The sequence below is a fragment of the Triticum urartu genome, chromosome 1A (assembly GCF_056163025.1).
Source record: "Triticum urartu cultivar PI428250 chromosome 1A, HENAU_Tu73, whole genome shotgun sequence".
NCBI lineage: Eukaryota > Viridiplantae > Streptophyta > Magnoliopsida > Poales > Poaceae > Triticum > Triticum urartu.
In genome coordinates, this window is record NC_141873.1 from 367,519,784 (window position 1) to 367,525,874 (window position 6,091).

Here is a 6,091-nt window from a genome sequence, read left to right on the forward strand (position 1 = left end):
GAGCTATAAATGTATGAAAGCTCAACAAAAGAAACTGAGTGGGTGTGCATCCAACTTGCTTGCTCACGAAGACCTAGGGCACTTGAGGAGGCCCATTGTTGGAATATACAAGCCAAGTTCTATAATGAAAAGTTCCCACTAGTATATGAAAATGACAAAACAAGAGACTCTCTATCATAAAGATCATGGTGCTACTTTGAAGCACAAGTGTGGAAAAAGGATAGTAGCATTGCCCCTTTTTATTCTCCTTTTTTTGGCCTTCTTTTTTTTATTTTTTGGCCTTTCTTTTTTTTGGGACAATGCTCTATTTCTGATGATCATCACACTTCTATTTATTTACAACTCAATGATTACAACTCGATACTAGAACAAGATATGACTCTATATGAATGCCTCCGGCGATGTACCGGGATGTGCAATGACTCATGAGTGACATGTATGAAAAATTATGAACAATGGCTTTTCCACGAATACGATGTCAACTACATGATCATGCAGGGAAATATGACAATGATAATGCGTGTCATAATAAACGGAACGGTGGAAAGTTGCATGGCAATATATCTCGGAATGGCTATGGAAATGCCATAATAGGTAGGTATGGTGGCTGTTTTGAGGAAGATACAAGGAGGTTTATGTGTGATAGAGCGTATCATATCATGGGATTTGGATGCACCGGTGAAGTTTGCACCAACTCTCAAGGTGATAAAGGGCAATGCATGGTACCGAAGAGGCTAGCAATGATGGAAGGATGAGAGTGCGTATAATCCATGGACTCAACATTAGTCATAAAGAACTCACATACTTATTGCAAAAATCTACAAGTCATCAAAAACCAAGTATTACGCATGCTCCTAGGGGGATAGATTGGTAGGAAAACACCATCGCTCGTCCCCGACCGCCACTCATAAGGAAGACAATCAAATAACACCTCATGTTTCAAATTTGTTACACAACATTTACCATACGTGCATGCTACGGGACTTGCAAACTTCAACACAAGTATTTCTCAAATTCACAACTACTCAACTAGCACAACTTTAATATCACTATCTCCATATCTTAAAACAATCATCAAGTATCAAACTTCTCTTAGTATTCAATGCACTTATATGAAAGTTTTTATTATGCCTAAATGATAAAAACAGAATTTTTGATGTGGAATGCCACCTAGCATAATTCCCATGTAATTTTCTTTATTGTGGCATGAATATTCAGATCCGAGAGATTCAAGACAAAAGTTTAATATTGACATAAAAATAATAATACTTCAAGCATACTAACTAAGCAATCATGTCTTCTTCAAAATAACATGGCCAAAGAAAGTTATCCCTACAAAATCATATAGTCTGGCTATGCTCTATCTTCACCACACAAAATATTTAAATCATGCACAACCCCGATGACAAGCCAAGCAATTGTTTCGTACTTTTGATGTCCTCAAACTTTTTCAATCTTCACGCAATATATGAGCGTGAGCCATGGATATAGCACCATATGTGGAATAGAATGGTGGTTGTGGAGGAGACAAAAAAGGAGAAGATAGTCTCACATCAACTAGCCGTATCAACGGGCTATGGAGATGCCCATCAATAGATATCAATGTGAGTGAGTAGGGATTTCCATGCAACGGATGCACTAGAGCTATAAGTATATGAAAGCTCAACAAAAGAAACTAAGCGGGTGTGCATCCAACTCGCTTTCTCATGAAGACCTAGGGCATTTTGAGGAAGCCCATCATTGGAATATACAAGCCAAGTTCTATAATGAAAAATTCCCACTAGTATATGAAAGTGATATCATAGGAGACTCTCTATCATGAAGATCATGGTGCTACTTTGAAGCACGAGTGTGGAAAAAGCATAGTAGCATTGTCCCTTCTCTCTTTTTCTCTTTTTTTATTTGGGCCTTCTTTCTTTTTCTGGCCTCTTTTTTTTCGTCCGGAGTCTCATCCCGACTTGTGGGGGAATCATAGTCTCCATCATCCTTTCCTCACTGGGATAATGCTCTAATAATGATGATCATCACACTTTATTTACTTAGAACTCAAGAATTACAACTCAATACTTAGAACAAAATATGAATCCATGTGAATGCCTCCGGCGGTGTACAGGGATGTGCAATGATGCATGAGTGACATGTACTAAGAATTATGAATGGTGGCTTTGCCACAAATATGATGTCAACTACATGATCATGCAAGCAATATGACAATGATGAAGCATGTCATAATAACGAAATGGTGGAAAGTTGCATGGCAATATATCTCAGAATGGCTATGAAAATGCCATAATAGGTAGGTATGGTGGCTGTTTTGAGGAAGGTATATGGTGGGTTTAAGGTACCGGCGAAAGTTGCGCGATACTAGAGAGGCTAGCAATGGTGGAAGGGTGAGAGTGTGTATAATCCATGGACTCAACATTAGTCATAAAGAACTCACATACTTACTGCAAAAATCTATTAGTTATCGAAACAAAGTATTACGTGCATGCTCCTAGGGGGATAGATTGGTAGGAAAAGACCATCGCTCGTCCCCGACCCCACTCATAAGGAAGATAATCAATAAATAAATCATGCTCCGTCTTCATCACATAACGCTTCACCATACGTGCATGCTACGGGAATCACAAACTTCAACACAAGTATTTCTCAGATTCACAACTACTCAACTAGCATGACTCTAATATCACCATCTCCATATCTCAAAACAATTATCAAGTATCAAACTTCTCATAGTATTCAATGCACTTATGTGAAAGTTTTTATATTAAAGAAAATTTCCATGTTGTTCTAAAGGACCCTCAAAATAATATAAGTGAAGCATGAGAGTTCAATTATTTTTATAAAATAAAACCACCGCCGTGCTCTAAAATATATAAGTGAAGCACTAGAGCAAAAGCTATATAGCTCAAAAGATATAAGTGAAGCACATAGAGTATTCTAATAAATTTCAAATATTGTGAGTCTCCCTCAAAAGGTGTGTACAGCAAGGATGATTGTGGTAAACTAAAAAGCAAAGACTCAAATCATACAAGACGCTCCAAGCAAAACACATATCATGTGGTGAATAAAAATATAGCTCCAAGTAAAGTTGCCGATGGACGAAGACGAAAGACGGGATGCCTTCCGGGGCACCCCCAAGATTAGGATTTTTGGTGTCCTTGTATTTTACCTTGGGGTGCCATGGGAATCCCCAAGCTTAGGCTCTTGCCACACCTTGTTCCATAATCCATCAAATCTTTACCCAAAACTTGAAAACTTCACAACACAAAACTTAAATAGAAAATGTCGTGAGCTCCGTTAGCGAAAGAAAAGAAAACACCTCTTCAAGGTACTGTAATGAACTCATTATTTTTTTTATGTTGGTGTTAAACCTACTCTATTCCAACTTCTCTATGGTTTACAAACTCTTTTACTAGCCATAGATTCATCAAAATAAGCAAACAACACACGAAAAACAGAATCGGTCAAAAACAGAACAGTCTGTAGTAATGTATAGGTTTCGACCACTTATGGAACCCCAAAAATTCTAAAATAAATTTTTGTACGTGAGGAATTTATCTATTCATCATCTTAAAAAAGAATTAACTAAATAGCACTTTCCAACTAAAAATGGCAGCAATTATCGTGAGCGCTAAAGTTTCTTTTTTTACAGCAAGATCAAAAAGACTTTCCCCAAGTCTTCCCAATGGTTCTACTTGGCACAAACACTAATTAAAAAAAACACAACCAAAACAGAGGCTAGATAAATTATTTATTACTAAACAGGAGCAAAAAGTAAGGAATAAAAATAAAATTGGGTTGCCTCCCAACAAGCGCTATCATTTAACGCCCCTAGCTAGGCATAAAAGCAAGGATAGATCTAGGTATTGCCATCTTTGGTAGGCAATCCATAAGTGTCTCTCATAATAGATTCATATGGTAATTTAATTTTGTTTCTAGGAAAGTGTTCCATGCCCTTCCTTAAAGGAAATTGGAATCTAATATTCCCTTCCTTCATATCAATAATTGCACCAATCGTTATAAGTAAATGTCTACCAAGAATAATAGGACATGAAGGATTGCAATCTATGTCAAGAACCATGAAATCTACGGGAACATAGTTCCTATTTGCAACAATAAGAACATCATTAATTCTTCCCATAGGTTTCTTAATAGTGGAATCTGCAAGGTGCAAGTTTAAAGAACAATCATCAAAATCACGGAATCCTAGCAAATCACACAAAGTTTTTGAAATCGTGGAGACACTAGCACCGAAATCACACAAAGCATAACACTCATGATCTTTAATTTTTATTTTTATTGTAGGTTCCCACTCATCATAAAGTTTTCTAGGGATAGAAACTTCCAACTCAAGTTTTTCTTCATAAGATTGCATCAAAGCATCAACAATATGTTTAGTAAAAGCTTTATTTTGACTATAAGCATGAGGAGAATTTAGCACGGATTGCAACAAGGAAATACAATATAACAAAGAGCAATTATCATAATTAAATTCCTTGAAATCATAGTGGGTTCATTGATATCTAAAGTTTTGACCTCTTCAATCCCATTTTACCAATTTTTGCATCAAGATCTAAAAACTCCGAATTTTTGGAACGCCTTCTAGGTAAAGGTGGCTCATCTTCAGTCCCATAATTATCAAGATCCATATTGCAAAACAAAGATTTAATAGGAGACACATCAATAACTTTTAGATCTTCATCTTTATTTTCATAGAAACTAGAAGAACACGCTTTCACAAAGCAATCTTTCTTAGCACGCATCCTAGCGGTTCTTTCTTTGCACTCATCAATGGAAATTCTCATGGCTTTGAGAGACTCATTGATATCATTCTTAGGTGGAATAGATCTAAGTTTCAAAGAATCAACATCAAGAGAACTCCTATCAACGTTCCTAGCCAATTCATCAATCTTAAGCAATTTTTCTTCAATCAAAGCATTGAAATTCTTTTGCGAATTCATAAAATCCTTAAGACTAGTCTCAAATTCAGAGGGCATCATATTAAAATTTCCATAAGAATTTTTGTAGGAATTACCATAATTATTAGAGGAATTACTAGGAAATGGCCTAGAATTAAAATTACCTCTATACGCGTTGTTACCAAAATTGTTCCTACCAACAAAATTCACATCCATAGATTCATTATTATTCTCAATCAAAGTAGACAAAGGCATATCATTAGGATCAGTAGGAGCACTCCTATTAGCAAACAATTTCATAAGTTCATCCATCTTTCCACTCAAAATATTAATTTCTTCTATCGCATGCACTTTTTTATTAGTACATCTTTCGGTGTGCCATTAAGAATAATTAACCATAATATTATCTAGGAGTTTAGTAGCTTCTCCTAAAGTGATTTCCATAAAAGTGCCTCCCGCAGCCGAATCTAAAAGATTTCTAGAAGCAAAATTCAATCCGGCATAAATTTTTTGTATAATCATCCAAATATTCAAACCATGTGTAGGGCAATTACGTATCATTAATTTCATCCTCTCCCAAGCTTATGCAACATGTTCATGATCAACTTGCTTAAAATTCATAATATCATTTCTAAGAGAGATAATCTTAGCGGGAGGAAAATACTTAGAGATAAAAGCATCTTTGCACTTATTCCATGAATCAATACTATTTTTAGGCAAAGAAGAAAACCAAGCTTTAGCACGATCTCTTAGCGAAAACGGAAATAGCTTATGTTTAACAATATCATTATCCACATCTTTCTTCTTTTGCATATCACACAAATCAACAAAGTTGTTTAGATGGGTAGCGGCATCTTCACTAGGAAGGCCGGCGAATTGATCTTTCATGACAAGATTAAACAAAGTAGCATTAATTTCACAAGATTCAGCATTGATAAGAGGAGCAATTGGAGTGCTAAGAAAATCATTGTTGTTGGCATTGGTAAAGTCACACAATTTAGTATTGTCTTGAGCCATCGTGAGAAGCAAGCAATCCAACACACGAGCAAACAAGAAGCGAGCGAAAAAAAGGCGAACGGAAAAAGAGAGGGCGAATAAAACGGCAAGGGTGAAGTGGGGGAGAGGAAAACAAGAGGCGAATGGCAAATAATGTAATGCGAGGGATAAGA